We start from the raw sequence: 12,627 nt of genomic DNA on the forward strand, positions 1-12,627 counted from the left end.
TCACCTTCAAGTCACACTCCACTGAATTCTGTTTATGGACAGAAACCAGGCAACATTGCCAGGTGCTTTACAAGAAAAATAGAACTTGTAAATTGAGGAAAACCCCAAATCTGGTCTGTCATTAAACTGCCCTCTAACCTTGTACTTAGCTAAAAATGTTTTGTTATCCATCTCCTAAGTAATTGTGATTGATTGTGAAAGCTGACCAAAAGTGACAATGATTCTCCTAGGTCAGAGAGAACTAACCTCTAGATAACCTTGTCTATGTCATTCATCTATAGCAACAATGTTTTGTTGACTATCTCCTTAGGCTATGTGTCTTGTTGTTAAGTTCCATGGAAACATATATGTAGAAAATTGATTGTGTGCCAAAGAAGTATGTACTTTAAACCCTATATAATAAACAAACCTCTGTGCTATGGCCAAACACTGTGTGACACCTATGCACGTGGGCCTGAGCACACAGTGTCTGTCATCTCCATTAATTGACCAGATCATCACATCTAGACGGGGCAAGCCCTCACCCTCAGGGAGACTGCTGCTGGACAGCTCCCAAATATACATTCTGGGATAACATAAAAAGTAGCTAAAATAAGCATAAAATGAAAGTCATCTGAATTGTTTATAAATCATAATTTTTATCCATTCAGATTTAATTCAATGAGATAGAGTACCCCCCAAAATTCCATACAACTTTCTTCCAAGTCAGTTCTAATAAGACAGTTGAGGTAAGTTGATAAACCAATGCATACAAATTTATTTTTAAATCCAAATTGAATTTGTAATTATTTTTCTGAAATTATGATTCATATTCTCTCCCACAAAGTACAGGTATTATAAGTTGCATACATATTATTGTACAATATATTTTTCCATGTTAATCATATCATGAAAGAAAGCACATCACTTATACTAGAGAAAAATTCATGGAGGGAATACAGTTAAGAACGATATGCTATGATCTGCTAATTTATGTAACTTTTGGAAATTATTAAGTATTGATATTTAAAGATATCACTGTAAAATTAAATGTTTACCTTTAAGATAAAGTGGAGCAGTAGATAAAGGACCACTTTCTACTAAGAAGTGTTTTATGTCTATGACACAAGCTACATGATCATGGGTAAGAAACAAATTCTCATTGACTCCAAACAACTCCATTGGATGATATTACAGAATAGGTACTATCTGCTAGTAAGAGCAGGCCTATATCCATACCCTACCAGGTCAGGTTCAATTTTGGGATGAGACAGTCATTGATCAATAGCTTAAAAAAGTGAGATCTATCTTGGGCCTTATGATATTTATGACAAGGATACAGTTGCACTTAGCTTCCATATATAGAACTTCCTTTGACTCCATCTAATTAACAGAGCAGCTTATGGTAATTTGAGTGATTTTCTAGCATTCAGAAAGCCAAGGGGGGGCCCCACTCCATATCAGTGGTTCTTTTTATGTCTTTAGATGACTGAGAATCTGCATCAAGGTCGGTGAGGAACAATTAATTTCCCTTTATTGCTTTTTAAGGAAAATTAATCCCATATATAGGAAAAAGAGGGGACTCATAATGTCATAAATCCATTGGGCAGCTTCTTCATAGAAGGTTCTATACCTATATTGGTGGAATCATGTGTTTGTGTAAAAACAATAACAAAAAATTTTAAATACTAAGTAGAAGCATAGGGCAATTGATAGTGGGCCACATTCTTCCTCAGAAAGGTCTGGATTATATTTCTGAATTTGAAAATGATCCTATTTATCTTCATAACCTTAAGTAATTCACTAGCCCCTTAAGTTTTTAGTTACCCAAGTAACCTTCCAATTGGATGCCAATTTGAACCTCTAGATACAAATTTCAGATAAAGAGATTCTACTCCAAGAAAAATATAGATTTAGTTTTTTCATTTCAAACCCATGTACCCCTTTCCCATACTTGGGCAAATATTTTTACCACCATAATACTGAAGTATCAAGATATGCTTTCATAAATTAGCTCCAACTATAAGATATGTACAACATAAAAGAGACAATGTAACTATGATGAAATTAAAAATCAAATTAAAAAAAGCAAGTAACATCTATTAAGGTGAGAAAGAACATTTAAAATTTCTTTAAAAATAAGTTAGCTCCTTGAAAGCACAAATTTCATGTGTGTGAGTTTGCATGAAACTTACATTATAGTTTTGATAGAATGATAAGATAATTTGAAGTCTTTGAATAGTACCATTGGGGAATCTATTAGACAGTGACATAAAGTAGACCAGATTTGAAAAGAGGAAGGAATGAATGTTCATAGGCAGAGGAAGAATGATTTCAATTTAGCAAGATTTCCAAATTGACAGAAGGCAGAGTTATGTGACTGTACAAGTGTAGGCATCAGCTTCTAGCCTAGAACTACAATAATGCTAAAATTCTCAACATCAGTAGCATGAATAAAAAGCACAATGTACAGTAATAGAATTTCTGAAAATAACAACAGAACATACAGATCCACACAAAATAGTGTACAGAAATATAAAATTCATTTAAAAAATTTGTGGGCACCCATATCTGAGCTAATTAACCAAGTGTTATTTAAGTTAATTTCCATGGGGATATTTCTGCCTTGTGCATTACCAATGAAAGTAAATTATACTGATCAGGAAAAAAAAAGCATTAGAAATTGACAGTGGGGGGAAACCATGAGATTTAATAAATTATCATGGACCCCAGCTACTTACCAAAACCAAGCTGGATCAGAGATTGTCCCTCATTACTGAATGAAAATTGCCATTTCAGACAAAATTAAACAACTCGGGATTTTCCAATTTTTTTTCTAAAGCCTCTAAAATATATCGCAAAATCTGAGAGTGAATTTTGCCAACCATACCAGTACCCAGTAACATAAGCATAATGATTACATATGAAATTAGCTATAGTGTATGATCATATATGACCTTGACTCAGATAGTCTTGGTATGAAGAAGATGTTTTAAAGACACTGAATTTTTTTCATAAAAAACATTATAAGATGAGCTCATAGTTTATGATAATCATTTCCAAAACATTCAGCTTCTGAATGAAGATGAGAAGTATGTCAATAAATGGTCAGATTACCTAAATGAAACCAAAGCATGGTTAATGTAAGTAAAGGAATACAACTCTAGCTGGTATCTTCCACAAAACAAAAGCTGTCACAGAATCCAGGGCTTACAAAATCATTGCTCTTATACTTGGAGGTACTTCAAGAGATTTTTCATTCGTTAAATAAAGGAATGATAACAGATAATTATCTAAGGTTCTTTTCACCTCCCAAATTCTCTGATCCTTTTATGATCTCATCCTGCCTTCTTTCTTTTTTTTTAAACTTTTATTTTCCATCTTAGAATCAATTGTGTATTGGTTCTAAGGCAGAAGAGGGGTAAGGGCTAGGTAATCGGGGTTAAGTGACTTGCCCAGGGTCACACAGCTAGGAAGTGTCTGAGGCCAGATTTGAACCCAAGACCTTCCATCTCTAGGCCTGAACCACTTAGCTGCCCCCTCACCCTGACTTCTCTATATAACCAGGTAAGATTTTTTTTTTTTTTATCAAATTTTATAGATGAAGCAATTGAGGTCTAGTGAGTATCTTGCCCAAGGTCACTTACCCAGTAAACATGTGTAAAGATATCTAGTGATGGGGTTTCTTCAGCAGACAAGGATGTCTTTGTATTCTCCGTAGATAGCCCAAATACTGGCACTTATTAGGAAATTTCTCACTGAATATTTCATGATTGGTTGAGCAATCATAGGACTTCCAGTTTATGTGACCAAACAAGATGGAGCACTAGACATTTTCTGTGATGCCTTCAGTTCCTCAAACCTCTTAAGACTGAAATTATGCAACAAAATAAGGTAATTTTATATTTAGTCATGACTTAGGATATCTGGAATCCCAAATAAAGAAAACTAAGGTAGCAACAATAACACCAACAACAAACACCAACTGCTATCTGCACTAAGCTCATTCAGGACCCTTCCTCCAGGCTCCTCGTGACTGTCTAGGAGGCTACATGAGCCAGTTCACACAGATTCTCATCCAACCCCATTCCAGATCTCTGTCTCTTCCAGTTGACAGTGCCCTAGAGATCTAAGCTGTAGGCTCTAGAGGTCTCCTTAGGCTGAACTACAGAAGCTTGCCAGGCTACAGACCAGTGCTATTGTGGCCAGAAGTTTGTGCTGTAAAATATCTCAGCAGGAGAGCCAAGGACCAAGGGAAAAGGGAAGATCATACGCCTAGGTTGGTAATTGAGATCAATGCTACATCCCACCTACCCACTTCTTTAAGAACCACAGAGAACCAAAGTACAAAAATCAACCTGATAGCACCAATGTGCCCACTCTCCAAACTGCCGGACCAAAACCTGAGGAAGAGAGGGAACTAGGACACAGGATGTGCAGGGGCAATGCAGCATTATGCATTAGGGAAAATACTTATCACCTGTCAGGAGCCCGTTGGGGAGGACAAAGACTTAGCTTGGCACACCACAATGTGCCCAATATGCAAGGAAGCTGAGACTTGGGAGATTCAGCACAAAACTACCAGCAAGGAAGAGGAGTCACACTCTGAAAGTGAGTAATAAAGGAAAATAAGACAAACTAAAACATTGAAACTACTGAAGATCTCAGAAAGTAGAAAACTCAAAGGCTTTGAACATAAGCAGATCAATCAAAAAAAGGAAGTTATTATTAGCAAAAAAAGGGATATGACCTCCATAACTAGTAAACTAGTCAAACATCTATGAACAAATAACTCAAAATAATGGAAATATAGCCAATACTTGAGCTTTGTGGAATTTGAGAACATGGAATGAAATACTTTCTGTTTGTGAATGATACAAAAGAGAAATGGGAATTATGAAAGCAGAATTTATGATCTACATAGCAAAAATAATTAACAGAATAGAAACAAACTATAATCTGATATAGCATGTCTCGCCAAATCAACAAAATAGAGGACTGTAAAGAAAAAAAATGTAGAAGAAAAAGTAGACTCAGAATACAAAAAAATACAGAAGTGAAGGATTATCTAGAAGATGAGAAGCAAAAAAAAACAACATTGAATAATATATATGCTCACTATGCCAGATGACACACTGATTTTAAAGACAGCATGTGTGGAAATAGTTTTAGTCTCATAAGTTTCCAAGAAGAACATGACAATAAAAAACATTAACCCCATATTACAGGAAATAATAGATCTACCCAGAACCTCTGAATACAGAAAAGGAAACACCAAGTGAAAGAATTCATAAATCACCTCCAAAAGAAAATAAGCAAAACAAGATGGATCATATTACTATAGATACAGAGTTGAAGGGAACCTCAGAGGATACTTTGCCCAACTTTCTCATTTTGCAGAACAAAAAAAACTGAAGTCCAGGGAGGTAGAGTGACTTACTGGGGCTCATATAAGTAGGTAAAGTCAGTAATGCAAACCAGCTCTTATTGTTCTAAATCCCCAATTATATCATGCTGCCATCCAGCCTGGTACATTTTGTTCTCTGCCATCATGACATGACAGTTTTAAAATGTGATTTTTTCATTAATCATCTGACAACCAGCTTATTGAAAGTATGTCCTACATTAAGATTTTCAGGTACTACAAAAGAAGAAATGCTAACCAAGTATATTTGCATTATAGTTATTATTGATTTCTAAGTTGTATATCCCTATAAAGAGTTTTTGTTTTGTTTCAGTTAATTTTTTTTTACTTCATTTGTCCTGAGTTGTCTTGATTTACTGTTTCTTAACATCATGTCTCATCTATACATAAGAGAAGGCTAAGGAAAACCAGAACTGGGGTATAATGAAACAAAAAGAAAATAAAAATAAGCACAGAAACTTATTTTCCATCTACTAAATATTTCATTATTCATAACTATTCTATGTCATATTTGTCTATTTTTAAAATGTATTTTCATTCTATCCATCTTTTAAAGCAAAAATTATTTTTCTTAGGTCCATGTTGCTTCAAAGGGTGTCATGAGTAGATTCCAGGTGATCTATAAATCAGAAAAGAAAAAAAAAGGAAATCTTTTCCCTCTACTAATATCTAACTGAACATTTTAAAATAAATTTTTATTGTTGTCTTTTTAAACCTCATTTTAATTTTCACCTGTATGCTTCCTCCTATTCTTCCCTAAATTTGATCCTATGTAGCAAATAATATTTTTAAAGAAAAGGAAAAAGAGGAAAAACACCAATATTACTCATTATTACATTTAAAACGTTTAAAAGACATGTAGTATTCCACATTTATTGACCTCTCATTTCTGAAAAGGGATAGAATGGGAGTTCTTTTTCATTTTTCCTCTATAGAGCAATGTTTATTTGTTGTAATTTTGCAACATTCACTTTTATGTGGCTGTTTTATTCTATTTTAATGTAATAATTGCATATAAAGTTTTCTTGTCCTGCTTACTTCTTGCATTACTTAGTATTGATATTTCTTACTTCTCTGTTTTTTTCTCATTTTCATAATTTTTATATCACAAATTATTCCATTAAATTCATGTAACAGTTTGTTTAGCCACTATCCAACTGATAGCATTTACTTTGTTTCTAATGATTTATATTATACAAAGGGCTACTATGAAAATATTGGTACATAGGGAGACTTTTTTCATGTAACAATGGACTTACTGTGGTATAAATCAAATAATGGAATCTCTGAGTCAAAGGGTATGGACATTTTAGTCGCTTTATTTGCATGATTCCAAATTGCTTTAAGAATTGATGCTGATTAATAGTTCTACCAATGATTCACTACTATTCCTATTTTTTCTTCAATCCCACCACATAAACTATTCTCAACTTTTAGTGTCTGTCAATTTTCCAGGCATAAGACAAAATTTCAAAATTGTTTTTATTTGCCTTTGTTATGATTAGTAATTTAGAGAATTATTTCTTATGGGCAATAATAATGCATAATTCTCTTAAGAATTTTTTGTTCCTTTCTTGATTTCCATATGAACTAGAAAGACCTTAGTGAACTGATGCATAGTGAAATGAGCAGAACCAGAAGAACATTGTACACATAAACCAAAATATTGTGAGAGGATCAAATATAATTGACTTTTCTATTAGTAGCAATGCAATGATCTAGGACAATCGCCAGGGACTTATGTAAAAATGGTGATTCCTTAGGTAAAAATAAAGGTTCTTTGCATTGATTGTGATGGTGTATCAGTGGAGTTTAAAGTGAGTTTATGGAACAGGATCAGTATATGAGAGAGAACAAAATCTTGATTGGAGCTAGCTTCTGTTTTCTTCTCTCCTCCCTGAGGGAGACAGTTGTCAGTTGCAGCTTTATAAAGCTTTTAATGAAGGCTCTTAGGTAAACTGGGTGAAGGAAGGTGGGGATTGGTTACCCTAATATTTTCCACACGGTCCCTTACCCGGGCCACAAGGATTTCATGACTCTGTGTTTCCTTGGCCTATTTCTCCAATTAAATAGCCCCACTAATATTTTATGTAACTATACGGCCTAAGAAACTACAAAGATATAGGTGCAAGATAGCAGAAAAGGGCAAGGGAGCTGGGCTCTCCTTTCCATGAGTCCACAGCCTCCCTTTTGGGTTTGAGGTATCTTTTCCTCAGTTGAGAGGTGGTTGGAGATTTCAGATTAAAGAAAGATCTCTAGGAAGCTTGAATGTAGGAACAGGATTCTCTCAGGTGGCTTTCAGTGAAAATCCCCCAGCCGGAAAACAGATCTTCTCAGGTCAAGGACTCAGATCAGAAGACCCCTGAATTCTCAAGATCTTCCTCAGTTTACTTTTCTTCCCAGAATCCCTTGCTCTCCAAATGACATTTTTTTCTCTTCCTTATGCCCTGATATCAGAATTTCAAAAATCCTACCATGCATCCATCCTTATACTTTGCTACTAATAGCAATGCAATGATCTAGGACAATCCTCAGGTACTCATGAGAAAGAACTGTGGGAGTAGAAGTGATTTATCATTTGTTTACATGGGTATATGATTTGGAGTTTGGGTTTTAAAAGTTTTCTCTATTACAAAAGTGAGTAATATGGAAAGATATATAAAGTGATAATACATGTATAGCCCAGTGGAAATGCCTGTCAGCTCCAGAAGGGGGGAAGGACAAGGGGAGAGAAAGAACATGAATCCTTCAACTATGGAAAAAATATTTTAAAATAAATAATTTTTAATGAATTTTTTTGTTCTTTAACTGATATTTAACATTTCCTTCAAATATTTTGAAACTTTATTCTGAAATAGACTCACTAAACTTTACCAGACTGTGGAGGGAACTCCACAACATGCAAAAAAGGTTAAGAATCTTTTTTTTTTTTTAAGAAATTGAAAGGGGTAATTGAATTTTTTCTAAGTACCTAAAGATCAAAGAGCAGTGGTTTTGGAAGTGACTTTGATAGGATATTATAGAATAAATTTTTTGTAAGTCAAATCACCATTTAAATGGAATAGGAGAGCTCATTGTTTCTGTAGCTATACATATAAAGGAAACAAGTGTGTATCTCTATATATAGGATGTTCCAAAAAATTTAGTTCACTCAAGCTATTAACCAACATCTCTCTCTCTCTCTCTCTCTCTCTCTCTCTCTCTCTCTCTATATATATATATATATATATATATATATATATATATATATATATATGCATAAGCTCATATATACCCATACATTCACACATATACATATATACCTATACCTATACTTATACCTAGATGGGGGCAGCTAGATAGTCTAGTGAATAGAGCAATGACCTGTCCTGACAATGAAGTCAGGAAGACTCTTCTTCCTACATTCAAAACTGGCCTCAGACATTTACTAGTTTTGTGACCCTGGGCAATCCACTTACCCCTATTTACTCAGTTTTCTCATCTGTAAAATAAGCTGGAGAAGGAATTGGCAACCATTCCAGAATCTTTTCCAAGAAAATGTCAAATGTTGTCTTGAAGAGTCAGATATGACTGACGTGGATGAACATCAAATACTGAGATGGCACAGTGGATAGAGTACCAGGCCTTGAATCAGGATGATATGATTTCAAATCCGAATTCAAGTAGTTTCTAGCTATGTGATTCAAGCAGGTCATGACTCCTGTCTGCCTCATTTTCTTCATCTGAAGTGAAAATAATAACAGCATCTATATCTCAAGATTTTTACAAGGATTAAATGAATTGATTTGTATGCAAACCTTAAAACATGCCATAAATGCCAGGTACTATTTAATAGTAAGTATTTAATTGTAAATATTTACTCATTTTTTTTTATTGCTGTACTGCTTTGTCTTTTCAAAGCAGTGTCCTCATATAAACTGTATGGTTATAAAAATGCAATTAATAATAGGAACATAAGCGAAAACTAATAAAAGAAGAATTAGAACCTAATTGGAAAAAATACAATCTGATGTGAACAAATACCCATAGTAAATCACAAAACTAAGATTTTGTCCTGAGAAAACCAAATAAAAGTAATGAATAGTAGGAGCATTCTTCTACTTCTCCCTGATTTATAAACTTCATTGCCTATGGGTTCTTTTATTTATTATCTTATTATTAACTTTGATTTCTTCGTGACTACTACTGCCAATATAGTAATATAGACATAAGTGTGTCATTATTTTATTTCATATTCAAATAAGAACCTCTCAGTAAAATGCTGCTTTATAGAAATATTCTCTTTTTCTAAGCATATTAACTCACAGAGAATCTTTCTTGGAACTTTAACAAACATAGAAGCCCAAGGGATGTTCATAAAGGGCTATATTTCTACTTGGGCTCTAGGTAGGAATATATTCTGGTGATCTGATACATTTGTTCTATGTTTATATTCTTCCTAGAGGCATTTATCAACTACATGTATGTATAATGCATACAAATCTCTTTGTCTGAATAGAAGACAAATATCTTTCTAACCTATGACTTATTTAAGAGGATGAAAAGTTTTATAGACTCTAAAAGAAGTTAGAATGGGAAAGAGTCTGACACAGTTAAACTGAAAGTGGGCCATCTACTTAAAGACTGTGTCTGAAACATGATTGACAGCTTACCAAAACATCAAAATCCTCCAAATATCACTGAACATTCTGCCAATGAAACATTCCTGGACAAAACTTCTAATGATTTTGACACTCCTGCCAGTAAATTTAGGATTTTGTATGCATAATTAGTTATTTCATTCATTTTTAAAGTTGAAGGCTCTGACGTTAAAGGGTATTCAGGTAACTTGACTAATATACTGATATATTGATAAATGTTTAACAATCAGGACTCAGTAAAAAACAAAAACAAAAACAACAGAAATTATGCATGATCTTTTTATGCTTTGTCTTCATTTCCCCACCACTTTCTGATCACACTAAATCAAGCCCTGATTTGTAGCATTTGCTGATTACCAAAGTGAAATTTTTCAGATTGAAAATTTAACAACTGGTTCTCACAATCCAATCTGAGCAGGTTTAAGTAGCACTGATGATTCATAGGTATCACATTGCACATTTTAGGCAAGGTATCCCATAAAGAAACAATTTTCCTTTTCTTCTGTTTGTGACTTCTAACTGATGTAAAAGTTAAAATTAAATCTTGATTATAAAAATATAATATTTTAAGACATTTATTAATGATCATTAGAAATCAAGGAATAAAGAAGATACGAAATAAAGACCACGTGCCCATGGCTGGTCAGCTAGTTCAAACAACTGCCATACCACCACCAAGTTTGGGACAGGAAGTAAAGAGGTGGGACCCATCATATCCTTGCCTAATATCTCCTGTCTACAGGAAGTATGTAATGACAGGAAGTCAGTGGGCTCCTGGGAAATGTAATTCTTTCTTTAGGGTAATATTTTCAATTATACACTGAAAAGACTAACTGTGAACAGAGCGTATTCACAGGATTATTCATTTAGGGCTAGAAGGGATCTCAAGGGCTTATTAGAGTTAGCATCAAAATCTAGGATGTTGAATCATGGAGCTAGAATTGGATCCCCCCTCCCCCCCCAGAGGATATCTAGTTCAACTACTACCTTTTACTAATGTGGTCGAGAGATTTTCTGATTTGCCCAAGATAGTATATAAGAGCTGGGATTCAACTCCTTAGTCTCCTAATTCACAGTCTATATGACTTTCCTTTGATTGTTTTTCCTGTCATAAATACAACTTACACATAGAGTTCCTAAAACATGTCAATTCATTTAGTCAAAAACATTTATTAAGTGTCACATTCATGGAAGAGCAAGGAGGCCAGTGTCCCTGGAACACCAGGTATGTGGTGAGGAGTAATAAAATGTAAGAAGACTGGAAAAGTAGGAAGGGGCTAGGTTATGAAGGGCTTTGAATGCTGAACAGCAGACTTTTTAACTTGATCCCAAAGTCAGTAGGGAACCACTGAACTTTGTTGAGAACTGGCATGATGTGCTTTAAGGCATAAAAATTAAAAGTTTAAACTTGCTTTGTCTAGCAACTATGAATTTTGGACAAGCTATAGTAAAAAAAAAATAGTAAAAAAAAAGTAAAGGAAAAGTCAAGAAAATTTAGGAAGATTGAGGGTACTCGTCACAACCCAAGTGGTCAGCCACAAAGTAAGGGTTAAATTAATACCTAATACTTTGGGTATTATATTTTTAAAGTTTGTTATCTGACAAAATAGAACCATGGAATTGCGTTTTCTACCTATTCAAAATGCCTACTCCACCAAAGCTGCCAACAGGAAGGAAAAGAGGGCTAGACTAGGAACTCTACCCAATTTATATCCTGTCTGTGTGAGTGTTTAACAACAGGAAGTGAGTGGGGTCCTGAGTTTTTGCTGGGGATCATAGTTTTGCTGGAAATCATAGTTTTTAGGGTAACAGATTCTAATTTCATAGTGATTAGACACGAGATTTAGGGAATATAGCAGTGTCACTTATGAGTTCAAGACCTTCAAGGACTACCAGATATGCATATAGAAAATGTTTGTAATTATTATTCTTTCTCATGTTATAAATGGCTTGTGGGAAATATTAGCATATTTTAAATCTCAAATTTATCATACATATAAATAACTTTGCATCTCACAAATACTAGCGTTTTTAAATCTGTATGATAGTAATTATTGTGCCCTGCTAAAACATCATAAAAGGAAGAACTAGTAAACAGCAAAGCAATATGGATTTCTACTTGGAAAAGAACATTTTTATACCAGTCTTATAAAGTTATAATTTAGCTGGCTAAATCAGAGAAGTTGATAATTCCTTTGCAAATGTCTCAGTGGAAAGAAATCCTGGCAAGGAGGGAGAATTCTTGTGGCTTCTAAATTTTGTTTTGTTTTATGTTTTAATCCAATGGTAAATGTAGAATGCTGAAATCAGTCTGCACATTTGTTGCTGTTGTTGTTCAGTTACTGTGAATTTCAAAACTACTCAACCCTGTTCAAACCATTCTTTAGAGGATGGGATTTGGCTATTTCCTGAAATAACAATAGAGATACTTGGAATGACAGAATCAGGTCTTGGAAACTACAATCTCCACCCTATTCAGGGTAACAGGATTTAGGAAGGGCTGCAGCAAAGCTCAAGATTTAATTATTTGAGAATATGACCTTCAACAGACATGTGCAAAGAGGACAGACCTCTGGGCGGTCC

Source organism: Monodelphis domestica, chromosome 5, assembly GCF_027887165.1.
Source record: "Monodelphis domestica isolate mMonDom1 chromosome 5, mMonDom1.pri, whole genome shotgun sequence".
Lineage (NCBI taxonomy): Eukaryota > Metazoa > Chordata > Mammalia > Didelphimorphia > Didelphidae > Monodelphis > Monodelphis domestica.